This window comes from Spermophilus citellus, assembly GCF_964194105.1.
Source record: "Spermophilus citellus genome assembly, chromosome: 12".
In the NCBI taxonomy this organism is placed as follows: Eukaryota; Metazoa; Chordata; class Mammalia; order Rodentia; family Sciuridae; genus Spermophilus; species Spermophilus citellus.
In genome coordinates this window covers 86027369-86047402 of record NC_138198.1, presented here as the reverse complement: position 1 = coordinate 86047402, position 20034 = coordinate 86027369, and the positions used below count along the sequence as shown (strand labels likewise).

The 20034-nt window shown below is 40.8% G+C and overlaps 1 protein-coding gene across 3 annotated transcripts in view; it reads left to right on the top strand.

The window, feature by feature from the left end:
* Window positions 1-20034, top strand: part of KCTD1 (potassium channel tetramerization domain containing 1) — a 100655-nt gene that overhangs the window by 16072 nt on the left and 64549 nt on the right. The window lies entirely within an intron of this gene.

Genomic DNA, 20034 nt, shown 5'->3' with positions numbered 1-20034 from the left:
GAAAATGTTTAATGACACTAAGGCACTTTACGGACAAGGGTTTGCTTGCTGGCACAGGACAACAGGCCCTCCCTGCCTGGGCCTTTCCCTTGCTGGTGGTTGGCAGCTCTTGCCCAGCCAGAACAGGCAAGTAAAAGGGGTCAGCCCTCTTGGAGCAACCCGGCTTCTTACTGCAGGAACATCATTGAGAAGTGACATTCATAGACACGTAGAGCTTTTGTTGGTGAAGACAGATAAGACCAGGGATAGAAGCCATTTTGGTGACATGGGAATAAAAGGGAAATCAAGATAAAGTCACAGGAGGAAAAAAGTATAGGGGAGGCAGATGGGGAAGGCACCTCTAGTCAAAGAGGAAAAAAGTACCGTCTGTTTAGAACAAAACCCATTCCCTATTGATTCCAATAGAATCACTGTGGGATAAACCAAGTTCAAGTTGTGTGAATAATTAACTTGAATGGCCGTGGGCAAGTTACTTCTCATCTGTTAAATGGGGATAATGAGGGCACAGTAGATCCCTCTTATCCTCGGGGGATACAGTCCCAGACCTCCACATGGGTGCCAGAAACTACCTATTGTACTGAACCCTGAATACATTGTTTTTTCCTACACACACACAGCCATCATAGCTACACCTGTCACATACTGTGGTCATAACTTTTGCAGTTTGAGAAGCAAGAGCAAAACTAGCACACATTTCTTTTTCCTTCTGTATAGTTATACAGAAAATTCATGCTTAGTGTAGATCTCAGCAACATCATCATGTGATTTTTTTCTCATTAAAATAAAAAACTTCCTCTCCCCTTTGTTTTAATCTCAATATCTATCTCTATCTTCCCTCCTCCCCACCCCTCTCTGACACAGTATCTTTATTTATTTATTTTTATGTGGTGCTGATAATTGAAACCAGTTCCTCATGCATGCGAGGCAAGCGCTCTACTACTGAGCTACAACCCCAGCCCCAGACTTTCACCTTTTAAAGAGAGTATTCTACGGCTTCTCTTTGGCACATGTGAATCACCATGCATCACCACCCTTGCACTTTGGGGTGACATGAACACAATCACTATGATGCCCTGACAGGAGATCCCATAACTGAGGTGGCCACTAAGTGATTCACCATGGTGAGCCCGGATATGCTGGACAAGGGATGGTCCGCATCCCTGGGATAGAGCTGGATACAGGATCTCCTCGTGCTACTCAGAATAATATGCAACTTGAAACTTGTAAATTGTTTACTTCTGGAATTTCCCATCTAGTATTTTCATACCTCGGTTAATCAAGAGTACCTTAAATCTCTGAAGGTCTAATCTTGGATAAACAGAGGTCTAGTAGCTTATATTAAAAATTCATAGTGGAGCTGGGGGTATAACTCAGTGATAGAACACTTGCCTGACATGTCCAAGGCCTGGGTCTGATCCCCAGCACTGCAGAAACAAACAAAAACCAAACGTAGTAAGTGCTCAGTAGATAATAGTTTTTTTAAAAATTCTGTTGTTTACAGATTACTAACAGGTTAGAAAAAAACTAGAGTGTTATATACATTTTACAGCTGATCCTCAGTATTTTCTTTTAAAGATAAATGGTCTAAAAGAAATCAAATATTTATAAACACAGATGAAAGAATGGAAATCTGTAATCATTTGGGAAACTTACACATCTATGGTAAAATAATAATTAAAGAAAAATGGAAGTTTAGGAAGAATGAATATTAAATTATAGGTATTCCAGTTTGAATTAATATGTGACTCATTAAAATATAAAAATAAAGTTCTCAAACTTGTATTCCCTCATTTATATAATGAAGAGGATAACAAATATTCTTTATATAAAATTTTACAGGACTAATTTTGTAGTAATTTTCTTTCCTATGTAGCAAGTGCTCTTATTACTGAGCTACATCCCCAGCCCCCTCCCATCCTGCTTTTTCTTGAATTTTGAGATCAGGTCTTGCTAAATTCCTCAGATTGGCCTTGAATTTGCAATTCTTGTGCCTCAGACTCCTGAGTAGCTGGAACTACAAGTATAAACCACTATTCTTGGCAACTTTAAGTGGATTTTAAGCAGAAAAAAAAATAAAATAAAGTGACTTACAAATATTGACAACATGTTTTCAGCATTCAATAAAACTACCCATCTCGTCAAAAATACATAATTTGATTTTCCCTAATATAAGCCATGAATTTATAGTACTCACTTTTTTATTAGAATGTTGTGATACCAGTAAAACAGATTCTAAATTTGTTTCAAGAAACAGGGTTTTTTCTCCCCGAATTTGTTTCAAGAAGTGAGTAAAACCACTTATTTTTCTGGAATGTACAACTAAGATCTTTTAAGCTTTCATCATTAAAAACAGCACATAAGACCAGATGATATTTATAGGTTTTGTAGATAGTTTTTAAAATATTCTCATGGCCACTGAACCAGAAAGACCTCATCCAAATACAAGGAAGAATATGAAACTTTCTGGCAATGTACTACACAGAACAGTGGTATTCTTTGTGTTAAAGTGCTCATTTGAAAGAGATTATGTCATTCTCTTAACCCCCACCCCAACTTGTCTGATACATAAATCATCAAATAATTCACATTCTAAGCCTACTTCAGTTTACTTACTGGTTTAGAATTGATGTCAGCACCATCTATATCATGAAGTGTGATCCCAGCTGGATTATTAGCCTTCTCTGCATTGCTTGATCACAAGGCTATACTTCTTTCTGAGCAATCCATCCTCATGATCAACTTAGTAGCTGACATATATGTACAACATGTTACCATAAATTCCCAGTGTATGTTATTACATATAATCTTCCTAAAAATCTTGTAGGCTAAAGAGGTTAAATGACTGTCCCAGGAAGTATAGTTAACAAATGGCAAGTCTGGGTCTATATTCCAGGTTTCTCACTGGCTCAGTCATTCAGCAGTTATTTACTAAGCACCTACGATGTGCTGGTCATGGAGGACCCAGCGAGGAACACAATAGAGAAGGTCTAATTTCTCGTGGATTTGCCATATTAAATGGAAAGACAAACCTTGAAACTAACAGAACTGTCATTAAAACAGTGAAGTGACTGAGCAGCTGCTTTACACTCCTGGTAACATGCATTCCCTTTTTGGGTCCCACCTACACAGAAGCAGGTCTCACACACACTGACAATCAATCACAAGGGGCACTCCATGCAAACCTAGGGCACATGAAGTTGTGCCTGGCCTCATCTGCTCTTGGGTAGAGGTGGTCTCTGTCGATTAGCTACATCAGATTTGGAGTTCCCTAATTAAACTGTTAGGGGGACGATGGGTAGACTGTATCAGAACAGGTATTAGCAAAGTTCTTTTTTTTATGAACTCGAGTGGGGAACACATCTGACCTCCCCAACCTGTTGTCAGGTAGGGTGGACAGCTCAGTTGAGGAAATGGAGGCCCAGGGAGTTTAGGGAGCAGAATCTGGACCGGGGCCAAGAACTCACCCTGACTCACAGATGCAGAATCTCTTTCCTGGTTGACAAAGCCCTATGTCCTCACATGCTAGATTCTGCTTGGCTTTACAACATGCAGTTGGACAGTGCCTCCTCAAACCAGCCTCATCCTGGGCAGGTCTCCCACGCCACCCAAAAGCTGAAAGAGTCACTCAGGACTGAGTTCTTTCTTCTCCCAGACACATACTTTCCCCCAAACTGAATAGGTCTGTCAGAAAATGTGTCCTGTCTCCTCTACTTCTGTCAAAGAAAGCAGCTACAATGTTATTGATGGGATCAAAAGAGACTGTTAAGGTTGGTAGGCACTTGTTCCGAATTCTGAGATTAGTTTTTGAGACTGAGAGCTCCTCAGGCAGGGTTGCTGGACCCAGTTAAACCATCCTGCCCTTCCTACTCCATGTTGGACCATCACCAACCAATGTAGAAGAACCCCTGCTGAATGGGACCATGAGGATCCAGGAATAACACTTGGCCAGATGAGGTTTAGAATTGCTTCCTATCCTCAGAACCTATGCTTCTAAACTGGCAAAATGTTTGAAAATTAAAAGTTTGTAAATTAGATCAGAGTTTAAATACACAGAGGGAATTCCATTTTAGAGCTCTCATTTGTCCTTGATGTGAATTCCAATATGAGATCAGATTATTTAATGATAAACATACTTTTGTCTACAGATACAACAGTCTCTGTTGTTAATTCCAGTTAGCATTTATATGCTTTAAGGGTGTGTCTTTTTTTTTTTTTTTTAACAATGTTAGACTTCATGTAATGTATGCATTTGAGTAACTGAATTTCAACCAATGATTGAAATTTTGTAATTGATTTAGGGTTGTTTTATTCTTTTATTCACTATATGCAGAGTAGTTCTTTAAAAAAAATCTGAATTTTTTAAGAGTGTTAATAGCTTCATGATCTTTATTCATTGTATCCTTAAAATATTTTATTTTATTTTATGGTAGTGGGGATTGAACTCAGGGGCACTCGATCACTGAGTCACATCCCCAGCCCTATTTTTTATTTTATTTAGAGACAGGGTCTCACTGAGTTGCTTAGGGGCTTGAAGTTGTTGAGGCTGACTTTGAACTTGTGATCCTCCTGCCTCTATTGTCCATTTCCTGTTGACAGGAATACTGTCTCTCTTGCTCACTGCTCTATTTCCCATGCCTGGCCTACATTAGGAAATTGGAAATGCATTTTAAGGTTCATTTATCATCTTTGCCCTCCTCTCTGTAAGCAGAAAAGATCTAAATATTTTATACTCATTTGAAAATATGAAAAAACTAATTTTTTAGCTGTGAAGTTTAGAAATAAAAAGATTTTCCAGTTTCACATAAAGGAGAGAGAGAGAAAAAAAAAAAAAAAGCATCCACTACTCTTAAATACTTACCTGCTACTGAGTGCCTGGCACTGCAGTCTGCTTGGAAGGGTCAGGGATTAAGATGGCATCCCTGAAGATTAAAGTCAAGTTCTCTGTTGTCCATGTTCCAAATCTAATTTATCTTCTGTTGATTAGTTAGCACATGGTGGGAATTGCATACGTTCGAAATCTCGAAATCTCACCTACCCTGTCAACTGTGATGTCCTGTGAGTCCCAGGTGGCTCTGGTTGGCAGGTTGAGCCCCCCTGGAGATGAGGGAGGTCCAGGACTAAGATGAACTTGCCCAAAGTCAACTCAGATTCTCTGCCTGGTCTGTGACTTAGGTCTGTACCCATGTTCTTCTGTTCTTCCCCTCTGTACCCCAAGCCTGCTCATGCTTTCTTTTCTTTCCTTTTTTTTTTTTTTTTTTTTTTGGTTTTGCTTCCTCGTAATTCTCCTGTCTCCTCCACCCTTCATGGGCTCAACCTCCAACCATGGAAAGGCAACCAGGAAGAAAGCCTTTTATGAAGGTATTTATTTCACAAAATCATCCATCCATATATAGTATTTGCTCAAAGTATAGGTCCACAGAGCAAAACTGAGAATTTCTTCAGGAGGGGACTCCAACTTTGAGGACCAATGTTATAATTTGGGTTTAGGGAAAAGTGTAAAAGAAACTTTGGACATACTGCTCTGAAATACCAAGAAAATAAACATCAACCATTTCCAAAGCAAACTTCTAGAGAAGAAAGGGGAACGGACCAGACAAGGGCTTGTATCCTGTCTGTCTGTCTAGCCATCAACCTTGGGGCTTCGCTGATGTAGTTATTGTTTAGCATGCTCTTCTCAATCTCCTATTTGATTCTATTAATATCAGCATGCATCATGTACTGTATTAGGAAGTACCAGAGTTTTAAGTACAGGAGACTGAATTACAGGAAGGATGTGAAGTAGAGTGACTTACCACTAGTCCCATTATACAGGATTTGATCACAGACCCAGTCATCTTGATCATTCACAACTACAGAAATTAAAATCAGTCTTCTTAAAGTTATTTACTATCATTTGGAAATATGTGTTCCTTTCAGCTTTAAAAACAAAATCCTTGTGTACCATTTTATTTTAAATTTAAAGACTATGATCTGAGAGGACACAGTTAATAAAATGATTAAAAAAAAAACCTATCTGTTTTTTCTTTCATTCTGACACTTTTTTTTTTCAATTGGTCTGTTTCTCTGGTCCCTATCTTCCTTTGGGATTTACTCTTTGTTGTCCCTTCTGGGGGTGCAGAGAAAGCAAAGGAGGAGAAAAAAGATTCTGAACTGAGAGACTTGGTAGATGGAAATGCATGAGCAGAGGCCTTTATACAGGAGAGTTTGTGGAACATTCCAGAATATTCCAGAACAGAAAGTCTACGAGCTTAGAGCATAAAGAGGGATAGGGAAGTGGTGAAAGAGAAAATCGAAGGGCTCTGCATGGCCCCATCCTTCAAATGCCAAGGCCATGGGAAAGGTTTCAAGCTTCACCTTATAGGCAGGGCAGTTATGGAGGGGTCTTAAGTAGAGAATAGAATCCAGCTTACTGGCTCTTCCTCCTCCTCCTCCTCCTTCTTCCCCCCTCCCACTTCTCTCCCCGCCCAGCATTGAGACTGGAGATGTGGATGGTGGGTTGTAGAGGGACCCGGGCAGGAGAGGGGTGATGAAGGACAAGGACTCGGATGGCCTGCTGGGGTGAGATGTTGATATTTGGGAGTTGGCAGCCCCAGGTCTTGGAGGTGCTGGCATAGCAACAAGGTGAACTGGGGTGCTGCATATTGAAACAGGGGCCCCTGCAGGGGAGCTGGGGGGAATTTGACAGGTTTATTGGATTAGGGAGGCTTATGGGACAACCAAGCCAAAATGCTGGAAGAGTAACCAGTCTGGCAATGGGGCGGGGCATGGGGGACAGTTATCACTTTATAAGTGATAATTGAAGTCATTTGGGTAGATTATTTTGCTTAAAAATCAGAGAGAAGAACAGGACACCAAAAAACTGGAACATCTGGAGGCAGGGCATAGAAGGGGTACTGGTGGGGTAGGGCATGGCAGGATCCTGAGGACATGGTGTCAAGGGGTAGAAGGAGAAGCCATGGGGTATAGTTTCAGGAGCAAGGGAAGTGGTGGATCTCATTAAATGCAACTGAGATCTCAAGATGAGACTGCCTTCTAAGTCCTTTGACTTCTCAGCAGGGAGGCCATTAATCCCCTTTGCACCTTTATGAAAGGAGCCTTACTGGAGTTGAGGAAGGAGACGCTGCTAGAAGCTTATTTCTGTCAAGGAAGGAGCAGTGGAGCAGTATCTGGGGCAGTGGGCGGTGTTCTCTATATTTTCAAGATGAGAGAAATATAGTGTTTAAATAAAGCAGGAGCCTGTAATCCCAATGGCTCAGGAGGTTGAGGCAGAAGGATCATGAGTTCAAAGCCAGCCTCAGCAAAAGCGAGGCACTAGCAATTCAGTGAGACCCTGTCTCTAAATAAAACACAAAATAGGGCTGGGGATGTGGCTCAGTAGTGGAGTGCCCCTGAGTTGAATCCTTGGTACCCACCCCCCAAAAAAAGCAGGAAGATGGTGGCATGAGTGTATGGCAAGATCCTGATGACAGGTGGAGTTATTGGTTTTAATTAGTTTTATTAACTTTTTAATTACTTTTTTAAAAACAGGGACCAGAAAGATTGACTCAGTCTAGACCAGCACTTTGGCCTCACCTCCCTGGCCTGGCCCAAGGGGACCTTTCCCCTCTGCAGGGCTCCCAGCCTTCCCTTGGGAGTCCTGGTTTGTAAAGGATCCTGGCTCCTCCATAAAGGATGTCCCTCATCGAAACCCAGTTGAACTGGAACATCATTTTTGTTTGTTTGTTTCTTTCTTTCTTTTTTTTTTTTGAGTACCGGGGATTGAACTTTGGGGCACTCGGCCACTGAGCCACATCCCCAGCCCTATTTTATATTTTATTTAGAGACAGGGTCTTACTGAGCTGCTTAGCACCTTGCTTTTGCTGAGAATGGCTTTGAATTCGTGATCCTCCTGCCTCAGTCTCCCTAGCTTCTGGGATTACAGATGTGGGCCACCGCACCCCACTGGAGCATCATTTTTATTTGAAATGAGTCTGTGACAAAGCTGAGGATCAAGTTTATGAACACCATCTGCACAACATGCTGGGCCTGGTGTTTCTTAGAATTCAAACAGGCTTAGTGCCAGGCATGTTGGCACATGCCTGTAATCCCAGTCGCTCAGGAGGCTGAGGCAGGAGGATCACAAGTTCAAAACTAAACTTTAGCAGCTTAGTGAGGCCCTAAGGAACTTGGAGAGACCCTGTCTCAAAATCAAAAATAAAAAGGTTGGAGACTTACCTCAGTGATTAAGCGCCTCTGGGTTCAATCCCTGGTACTAAAACAAAACAAAACCAGGCTTAGCATTACTTTATTGATTTTTATTGATTTTAAGTAGTGTGCCTGTGTGCAGAGAGACAATGTCTAGATTTTAGGCTGAGTTGGGTCTGCTTAAACCCGGTAGATGTATGTATTTTATTTTTATTTTTTTTTCCTGGAAAAGTGTTACTGATTTATATATTTTTTCCTCTTATTTATCTTTTCTTAATTAATAAACTTGAATTTTTTAGAGCAGTTTTAGGTTCAGTAAAATTGAGTGGAAAGGCTGGGCACGGAGATACGCAATTATGATCCTTACTACTTGGGAAGCTTAGGCAGGATTGTGAGTTCAAGACCAGCCCAGGCAATTTAGGAAAATGATGTCTTTAAAAAAAAAAAAAAAAAAAAAAAAAGCCTGGGGATGTAGCTCAGTGATAGTGTTCTTACCAAGCATGTGCAAGGCCCTGGGTTCAATACCCAGCCCAGCAAATAAATAAAATTAAGTGGCAAGTACGGAGAATTCCCCTATACCTCCTGTCCCCAGTGCTGGCATTCAGAAGTGGTGTATGTGTTCCAATCAATGAAACTGGCACATCGGTATTGCCAAAGTCCACAGATGACATTTGGGCTCACTCAGTGCTGTCCAAATATGTAACACCGTGAGTCCACCTTTACACTATCATTCAGAACCACTGCCCTAAAAATCCCTTATGTCCCCTATTCACCCCTCCCTCCCCCAGTGATTTCCTTATTTGCAGTAGTTCTCTTCCCTGTTAACATACAAATTTGTTTTTCGGTCTCACCTTTCTGGAAGATCTGGATGGAGCTTTATTAATAGCTTTGTTTTGGTTTGAGTACACAAGAGAAAAAATTAGTCACTGGCTTGGAATTAATGACATTAAAGCAATAAGTTACTTAATTTGTGTAATTGTCCTTATCTAATTCCAGCTTTATTCTTCTCCCGTCAGTACTCCCTCCCCCTCTTTAAAGCTCTCAGTAGTTAACATTTCAACAGAAGCTTTTTTCCCCTTTGGGCACTGGAGGGAAAAGCCTGCCCTTGATCTGACTCTTCCTAAACACTGGGGGCAGTCAGCTAAGGACCTGTGGGCCTCTCCTGTGTCCTGCAGAGTGGACTTGTATTCCTAAAGGGCAAGGAGGAGATGCTGTAACTTTTTAAAGGCACTCACAGTGATCAGGGATGTTACAAGAAAGAAGTGTAGTGTGGGGATTAAGGGGTTAAAGCACTCCTGTTCCTTGTTCTGCTGCTTCCTTATTATACTTTGTACAAATTATATATATATAGAAAATCAAGGAAACTGGCCAGTGTGTATCTTGTGGTTTGAGAGCTGTTGAGGGGACAAAATCCCAAACTGTGCAGAATGCATTAGACTAAAAATATCATTTTTCCAGGGAAAGGTGCCCCGGGAATTGAGCATCTTTATCCACCTAAAAGGTTCTCCTTCACCAAGTCTGGACCCAGTGAAGCATCTCCTTCTCCTTGCCTTCTGGGTGCTGCACAAAAGGAGCAAAGAGGAATCCCTCCCAGACTTCATCATGCCCCTGTAGCTTGAGTCTTGCTCTGAGAAAGCAATTTTGCCATGTTCCTGTTCACCTGGTGTCTTTCTGTTGGTTGTTTTAGCCTCAAGAGATAGTAGCCACCAAATCACAGGTTTCGTAGGCTAGTTAGATTTTCCAACATCTGCTAAGACGCCTGCATAACTATTTAGAAACAATAAAATAGTCACCCACAGACCATGTCAGCTAACCCTGCAACTCGGCAGAGGCTACATGATCCACTTTAAGATCCCTCTAAGATCCCAGCCTCCAAAAGCTGGAGGGGACCCTGCAGAGTTCTTGAACTTTATTGGCTGGGGAAGGTCCTTGCACATGAGTGACATGGTCTCCCTACTCAAATCGCTCTTGGTTCCCCAGAAATGCATAACTAACACATGTATCAAGGAAAGGGCTGCTCCTGTGCTGGTGTCTTTTAAAAAAAAATTTAATTGGTGAATTATAATTATGCATGTTAATGGAATTCATTGTCACATATTCATTCATGTACACAACATAATTTGATTAATTTCATTCCTTTCCTCCCTTAGCTGGGTCCTCTTCCTCTATTACTGATTTCCCTTCTGTTTTTATGAAGACCACCCCCTCCTCTCTCAGAACACATGCAACCCTTGACTTTCTGAGTTTGGCCTATTCCATTTAACATTTTCCTGCAAACAACATAATTTCATTCTTCTTTATGGCTGAATAAAACTCCATTGTGTACGTATAGCACATTTTCTTTATTCACTCATCTGTTGATAGATACCTAGCCAGGTTCCAGAACTTGGCTGTTGTGAGTTATGCTGCTATAAACATGGATCACTACATATATGCATGGATCACTACAGAATGCTAACTTTGGATCACTGCAGAATGCTAACTTCTTGGATAAATACCAAGGACTGGTACAGCTGGGTCATATGGTGATTCAGTTCCTAGGCTTTTGATGAACCTTGTGCTGGTCTCTCCTCACATTTAACTAACTGTCACAACTTCTTGCATCCTTAGATTTTTTGTGTGGTTGTTGTTACTTCAAGGAAAATGCTATTTAAGATTGGCCTCCTACCTTCAGGAACAGAAGATCTGAATTCCATTGTGAACTGAGAGCCCCAGCCCTGGGGGCTGGGATCAGTAATCTGCATATCACTCCCAGTTACTTTCATTGAACACCTAATGCAGGAGCTGTGGAAATGACAGCTGGCAACCAGACTGACAAGGGCCCTGCCCTCTCAAGCTTAGGTTTTAGGGGGGAAATGAGATGGATAAAGTGGGGACAAGAAGAAAAAACTACATGGTAGTAAATGTTCACAGGATATGAAAATGAGGGGAGGTGACAAGTGGTTGTCAGAGGAGTGGGGCTTCTTAGATGGGACTCCAGGAAAGATCAGAGGCACGACAAAGCTGACCAGAGGAAGAGCATTCTAGACAGGGAACAGGTTGTGCAAAAGTTCCGGAAAACCTTTGGGAAATAGCACATTGCTTCAATTTGACTTGGGTACCGAGAAGGGAGATGAGGTGGGACAGTTTGTTGGACCTTGCTGGAAGCCAGCAGGGTGGGGGATGCTGGTTTTCAAGGGGGAATCACACCCTACAACTCAGACCTAGAACTCAGTGGAGGAAACCAGAGTGCACACACGCTGGCTGTCACAGTCTGTTGTGTGGCCTTAAGCAGATTACTCAGTCTCTAAGCCCCAGTCCACCTGTGAAGAGGAGACCCAAGCACCCCTCCAAGCAGCAGGGTTCACATGAGTGGAGGTCAGCTAGTATCCTCTTCTTCTCAACCCTGGAGGATTCTGGGAAGTGTTTACTGGTAGGGGGTGAAAAGAGTGCAGGGGAGAAGGGAGGGTAAGTTTGCATGTGAGAAATAAACCAAGATTTTAAAAGTTGGTATTTGGATCATTCTGGTTTGTGCCACTCATCAAAGGAAGGCTTTAGAGACTGGAGGCTGGAATTGGCTGGATTTTCTAAGGAGGGGTTTTTTTTCCCCCTAGGGAAATGAACTTTTTTGATATTCAGCCTTCTTTCCAGAGGCCCTTTTTGAGTGCATTGCATCCAGGCAGTGCCTGGGGACTGTGAGGACAAGGCATTTTGCTAGAGGAGGAATAGAAGTTGTGGTTCTAGCAAATGACTCTCAAGGAGCATATGTGGTTTGGTGTCTCTGGATTTTTTTTAAGTTAAAAAAAAAAGTCTTAAAGTTTAACACATGTACATGTTAAAATTTAAAAATATACCATGAAAAATGAGCCCGCCTCCCGGTTCTGACTGCCAGTCCTTCGTTTTCGTCCCCAGAGACAACCACTGTTAACATTTTCCTATGGATTCTTCAGATATATGTGTATGCATTGCATATGGTTTTTGAAAGGTAGGACTTTCTTAAATGTTTGAAGGGCATCTATTCAAAGGTTTGGGGAAAAAAATAGAACAGTAGAGAAAGAAAATGGAATAATGTCATCGAGATAGTGATGTCTGAGCATTAGTAAATTGGGAACTTAATGTAAATAAGCATCATTGCTATGGGGTAAAATGGAAGTAATATGTAACTGTTAGATTGAGCTCCTCTGTCTGTACAGCAGGATGTTTTGAAATAGGACCTTGAATTTTCTCCTTTTGTATGCATGAGGGAAGGAATCATCTGGAGTCTTCTCTATCAGCAAAGCTGAGATGGGAGCTTGTGAGCTTCCTGGGACCTTTACCTGGCCGGTAACCCCTAGCAGAGAAATATGTCCTATAAGGGGCGGGTGTGATTTGGCCAGATGCTTCTCCAAGTGCAATAGAGATCACCTAGAGCTAGACCCCAGGGCTACCTCCTCTTCTGGCAGCAGCAGGAGGTACCAGCAGGTGGCCTGGGGGTATTTGCATTAGAAGCCCCAAAGTAGCAGTTGAGAAAGTCCTATACTAACTCCTACCGCCATTATCTCTAGTGCTACAAACTCTAGCCATCATATCCTGCTTAGGTGGAGGAATTCCAGTACCGCAGATAAAGTCTGACCTTGGCTTGAGGCCACATTGGCCAACTGTGAGCATTCCCAGATCCTAGAGAAGTGGGCTGGATGTGTGCAGGGGTCAGGATAGGGGGGGATCATTCTTAATGGCACCAGCCAGGATTTGATCACTTAAACCCTAAAAGTTGTTTCACAAACCATTTTTGTTTTCCAATCTGCCAGAAGTTCTTCTCAAATTGGGCAGGAGGATGCATACCTGTAATTCCAGCAAATCGGGAAGCTAAGGCAGGAGGATCACAGCTAAACTGCCTCAGCAGCTTAGCAAGATCATATCTCAAAATTTAAAATAAAAAGGGCTGGAGAATGGAGCTCTGTGGTAGAGCACCCCTGGGTTCAATCCCCAGTAGGGGAGCGGTGGGAGGATTCTTAATTTACAAAAGGAGAAACAACAAGAGATTACCAGAGGCTCCCCACCACTATTTTTCCAGATGCAAATATATATATATATATATATATATATATATATATATATATATATATATATATATGTTAAATAGTAAGATTTCTTTTTCCATGATACCATACATTGCTTACTTTAAATATATGATTTTTCAGTTTTTAATGTCCTTCTCACATATGTCTAATTTGATCCTTAGAACAACCCCTTGAGATGGTAGGGGGAGAAAAGGACTGTTATCTATATTTCACTAATCCAAAAATCGAGTTTCAAGATAGCCAAATCCTATAGTAATTTTATACAGAGAGTATGTCATTGGGATAGTTTCCCAAGGTTAAAGGAAACACTGGTTCTGCAATAGGTATTAGAAAACATATGGTTCCACCATCAGATAAATTCCGGGGAAACAGTGCCATCCTCTTGAAACCTCATATAAATAAAATTGGATTTTGTTTTGTTTTGATTTTTGCAGTGCTGGGAATCTAACCCAGGGCTTCTTACATGCTAGGCAACTGCTCTGCCACTGAGCTACACCCACAGCCAGAGAAACATGATTAATTCAGTGTTTCCTAAATGTACTCGATCATTAACCCTTTCCCTACCCCCACTTGGTCATATTTAATCCCGCAATTTCTCATAACAATTTGGGAAACACAAGTCTACATTGCCATGAAAAAATAAATACTTTTTCAGTAACTTGAAATAAATTTCTGTAACTTTGTACTGTTCAAAATAATTTTAATTTTAATATAGAAACTCCTGAAGTCATCCATGTGGCTAGAAATAACATTTCTAGGTTTATGGAGAGGTGTACAAGGTACTGCAGGAGGTGCCTGCAGTCTTGTTTGGGTCTCAGCCAAACCAGCTTTGTGCATTGATTGAAGTACTTAGCCTTTGTAAACCTGTTTGTCTTTTTGCAAATGGTATTCTATGAATTCCTACTGTGGTTATGGTAGAGGTGACACTCAGAGCACATGACCCAGTGCCTGGCTCACAGTAAGTGCTCAGGAAATACTGACTTTAATTAGTACATAAACTGAGCAGATTTGCTGCTCAGAAGAGTCCAGCGGACTGTCTTGGGGACAGCAACGGGCTTGACTGGAAATAGATGCCATCAGATTTGATTGAACTTAAGAAAGTGGCAGTTGGCTAATGTGTCCAATCCTATACAGCTGGAGAAAAGAAATTTACCTGATTATTCATTGCCTAGGGCTGCCATAATAAAGGACATGCACCAAGTGGCTTAAACAACCAAAATTGATTGTCTCACAGCTCTGGCAGCTAGAAATTTGAGATTAAGGTGTTGGCAGAATTGATGTCTTCTGAGGGCTATGAGGGTGTATGTGTCCCATGCCTCTCTCCTGGCTCCTGGTGGTTTACTCGTTCTGTTTTTTTCCAAAAATATGGGGTCTCACTATGTTAACCACATTGGCCCCAACTCCAGAGCTGAAATGATCCTCCTGCCTCAGCCTCTCAGTAGCTGGGACTGCAGGTGCATGCTCCCACACCCACTGTCTACCTTGGCATTCCTTTACTTCTAGATGTATCACTCCAATCTGTGTCTTAACATTCATATGGCATCCTTCCCATGTGCTTATCTGTATCTAAATTTCTGGGGCCCACACTAATAAGCCTCCATCTAGTAAGACCCCACCTTAATTCATGGCATCTACAGGGCCCCTAGTTTCCAAATAAGGTCACATTTTGAGGTTAGGAATTCAACATATGAATATAAATTCAACATATGAATATAAATATGAATATCCACCAATACAATATATAGTCCCAAAAAAGAATATATGAGAGAAGAGATTTGATTAAACATATAAACCATTTCCATCATTTTAGAAGCTTTCTCCTACCTATAGACCCCCTCTCACACCCTGGCAACAAGCAATCTCTGACCCACCTCCTGCCACGCCAGAGTTTCAAGCAAATGAAACTATCTAGCACATATTCTTCCTTCTAGCTTTTTTGTTCGTGTCTGCTTTTAAAGTGAACTATGAGTCAACAAGAATCTAGTGCAGTTTCTAATAACTATAAATCCAGCCCTTAGAAATCTATAGTTAGTAGATGACAATTTTGATCTTGTAAAAAAAAAATAATTGCTTTCCTATTATCCCCCCTTGGCTCTTTATTAGTATCCCATACCTCCTGTCTGGCTGACTTTGAGCTTGCAATCCTCCTGCCTCAGCCTCCCAAGTCACTAGAATTATGGGTATGTACCACCTTGCCTGGCCTTTTCCCTGTTTATTAAAGAGGCTGTTTCTAAGGATGTATTTTTGTCTTTTTAAGTCTTTGATTACTGATATCTTGAAAATAGCTCTAATTGAGGGAAACTTAGCAATTTTGCCAAGATTAGCTCTTTAGAATATCGGAGTATGCTTGTAGCAATATTTCCAGTGCAGTGTCACAAGATCATTGTAAAGAGTAAACGAGACAGTGCATGTTTCCAACGGTGCTGGCTCCCAGTAGCACCTCCAAAACACTGTCATTGCTATCATTAGAGGACTCACAGGCTGTCACACAGACCCCTCTGTGATGATCTTGGCCACAGCTCTTCATCCTTCAAGGCCCTGGCCATTCCATACAACTTCAAGGAGTGTGGGTCTGTCCCTTCCTTAACCTCCAGTGGCCCAGCAGCTCTGCCTGTTTCTGCTATTAATCCATCTTAAAATGTACGCACTCCCTTACAAAGAGAAGGTTCCACAATGAGCAAATGTGGCCACCCCACCAAAGGAGTTCTGCTTCCTTGCTTTTGGGTGTGGCAAAGTTTAGCAGCCTTGGGCAGCAGATATGTGCAAAGAGCATTTGAACCCAGCTCCACTGACCTCTAGCCTTTAGGAAACTTAAACAGGGGAGATGCCAACCCAACCCTGGGATATTTCGTATCCCATCAATTCAGACTGGGGATTGTTCTCACCTATCTCAGAATCTCCAGTGCCAGATAAATTGGAATAAAACTTTGTAGTAATTAATAATTTTAGTTTCTTGCTTGGGACATATTAAACATTTTAGAGCAAAAATATGGAGTTGGCTGATGCCACCTTTTTAGCAGTTATTTTTAGTTTTTATTTTTTCCTAGCTCTAATTTGTCATATTTCCTCATCTCGTATCCTTCATATCACTTTAGAAATACGTGTGAATTAAGGTCAATTAGCGTGCATGTCGACATCCACCTCCAACTAAATCTCTAAATTATCTTTGTATAAATCTTGAAGAGGTAGTAATTTCCGCTTAAGTGGCAATTAAAAAGTAAGAATTATACTTAATAACCTCCATGGGGGTACCTGAGGTCTTCTGTTGTAAAAGTCTTAGCAACTACTGTTAGTCATCAATAATGTAGGTGGGTATCATCTGACTTCCATTTGGTTTTACAAGGTTATGCCGCCTCCAGTTCTCTCTGGTGAGATGGCAGAAAGAAAATAGCTGGGCAGATGTGTGCATTGAAGCCAGCACCCTCCTTAGGAGGGTACTTCTCAGCTGTAGACCACCCCAGCTCTCTAAGCCTCAGTTTCCCTTTTTTTTCTTTTTTTTTTAAACAATCACAAGCCAGCTCTTTTCCAGATCTGAATTCACTTGCTATTCATTACCAATACGTTAGCATGCATTCTGTTGTAGAGAATGGGGTTCTGTGTTACGGGCTTAACATTAATTTAGTTAAGCGTATTGTCAGATCTGACATTGAGGACATATTCATGCTAATTAGAACAGGTACAGTGAATAGACTCTCACTAGAGCTGTCTCATTAAGACTGAACTGAATTGATTTTGATGCTTTCTTACAGATTTTTAAATTAAGAGTAACAAATGGCAGCAATTGGCTCTGAATATATAGACTTTCACCTAGAGCAGCTACGGTCCCTCACCACAATTATTTTTTACATTTCAAATATGCTAATTTCTTACCTCCTCCTATCTCTCTTTATTATCATCTAAATTGTATTCGTGCAACTGAATATAGCTTTAGAGAGCAAAGTGGTAATCACTACTTAATTTGTTTAACATCTTAATATCTGCATACCAAGAACACAAAACAGGATAGCAAGTATATTATCAGCAGATGAAATAATTCCAGTGATAGAATTTACTTTTTTAGTTTATCTAAATGGCTGAATGACTAGGAATACTTGGGCCCTCTTCTTTGGATGGTAATAAGCAGGCCAGAAAATTAAGTGCCACTATTGTCAATTTCATCAGATCACCTTTTAGTTGAGGATTTCCATTAGAAGGCTAGCACATTTCAAACAAAAAGGATAATTTTCAGTTTGTCCCACTTTTCCATAAAAGTAATGGACTAACATACAAACAAGTAGTTAACATTTTAGCCTCACATCACTCAACTTTTGCCTGTGTGATCTGTAGAAGCACAGACAGGGGCTATGTTCTGTATTGCTGAAAGCATTTCCACTTACATGGGAATTCTTTAAACAGTGGCTGAGGCCATCATTAGTTAGCAAGCAGCTCTCTGTGTACAGGTGAAAAGCAGTACTTGTGAGATTTAAACATGATTGTGAAAGTCAGACAAATTTTCATTCACCATGTGTCTTAATTGAGATAGAGGCTGTATTTTTAAAGCTTTGGCAATGTAGTAAAAACTGGAAAAATAACGAATTTACTACTTTTTTTTTTTTTGGTACTGGTGATTGAACACTGAGCCACATCATCCCCAGCTCTATTTATTTATTTATTTATTTATTTATTTATTTATTTATTTATTTATTTATTTTTAGTTGTAGATGGGCACAATACCTTTATTTTATTTGCTTCTATTTTTTTTATGTGGTGCTGGGGATTGAACCCAGTGCCTCACACATGCTAGGCAAGCATTCTATCACTGAGCCACAACACCAACCCCTTATTTTTACATTTTGAGAAAGATCTCAACTAAGTTGCTTAGGGCTTCACTAAGTTGCTGAGGCAGGCTTCAAACTTGAGATCCTCCTGCCTCAGCCTCCTGAGTTGCTAGGATTATAGGCCTGTGACACCATGCCTGGCTACTACTTAAGATTCTTAATAATTAATATCAAAGTTCATTAGTACACATTCAACCTCAGTCACAAAGAAAATACTTGTAAAGTCTAAGTTTCTGGGTATTTGTATGGCATTGCATCCAGGGCAATAAAGAGAATGCTGAGTGATATTGCACAGCAAGTTTGGAACCACTGACAAAGAGGGGAGAAAGAGAAGGATGGGGTGTGAGCAGGGTTATGCTCTGGGCACTAATGTTTTTCATGAATTGCTACTTTGTACATGAGTTATTGAGTTTTTATAGTAACCCAAAAGACATAATAATGTTATTATTATTATAATATTAATATCTGAAGTACTGAGGATTGAACCCAGGGCCTCACACAGGTCAGGCAAGCACTTTACAACTGAGCTAAGCCTCCACCCCATAAAATACATTATTAGTGGGGCTGGGGTTGTGGCTCAGAGGCAGAGAATTGCCTAGCAGTGTGAGGCATTGGGTTCGATTCCAGCACTGCATATAAATAAATAAAATAAAGATCCATTGACAACTAAAAAAATATTTTTTAAAAATGCCACAGGTTATCTGGATGCCTGTGCCAAGACATTTAAAAAATACATTATTATATTATTATTATTATTACCATGTTCAGGATGGGGAAATTGAGCCTGGCATGGTGACACACGCCTATAATTCCAGAGAGTCAGGAGAATCACAAGTTTGAAGCTAGCCTTGGCAACTTAGCAAGACCCTGTTGCAAAATAAAAACTAGAAAGAGCCAGGAGTGGATGTAGCTCAGTGGTAGAGTACCCCTGGTTAATCCTCAGTACCACAAACAAAAAACAAACAAAAGATGAGGACACCGAGGTGTGAAGCAGTGAAGTCATACAGCAGGTATGTGCTACAAGTAAGATGGAAGCACCCCCTGTGGCCCTGGAGCTGTCATTCCTCCTGCCTGTGTAGCACAGCTCATGGCTTAGGAATATTTTTTCCAAAAATAATTTTTTGAAGAGTGGCTGTCAATTTATAAGATTATACCTTAAAATATTTTGCTTGATCTCAAAATGTTATTACTTGCACACAAGTAAATGTACATCTCAGCTCCTCATAACATCTCTCCTGGTCTCTGTGTACCGGTAACATGTGGCTCTATTGCTGGATGACATTACTGGAAGCTTTCTGCCTACTCCAGCCCCTGGTGAGGTTTTTGTTCCTGCTTCTGCTTCTGTTCTCTATACTGACTTTGTTTCTGTTTTATATGGTCATTGGAGAGAAGAAAAAAAGTCTATGTGAAAGATGGAGAACCATAGTGTACCCTCTTTTCAATTCTCTTCTGTAATTCCATATTAAGTTATTCAACAAATGTGTACTTAGTACCAGGCTTACTAGAGACTGGGGGCAGGGGGAAGAGGGTTACAGTGAACAAAATCCACAGTTCCCCTCCCTACAGATCCTACAGTCTGGCTCATTTCCAAGAATGATTCCAAGTAGTGCATTTTATTTTACCCCATCCACACTCTGAGAAGCAGGATGTTAGGAGGCAGATACTGGTATAGTTTAAAAACTGACCAGAAGGCAACCAAACAACTGGGTGGGGCTCTTTGGTCATTCAACCAAGTGTGGACATGGGAACCCTGGAGATTCCTCCACCAGAAGGGCTGCCTAGTTTCTTGTGGCACTGGAAGCTTTACTGTGCAGTGTGACAGCATCAATATTTTTGTCTTGGAAAATATTACCATTTACTTTATTTCCACAAAATCCCTATCAGTTCATTAGTACTTAAGTTTTCATTAATTCATGGGTGTTTATTAATGCTGTGGGATTTTTTTTCTTTTGGTTTGATGGGTGGGATGGTTAGGTAACAAATCAAAATGCATT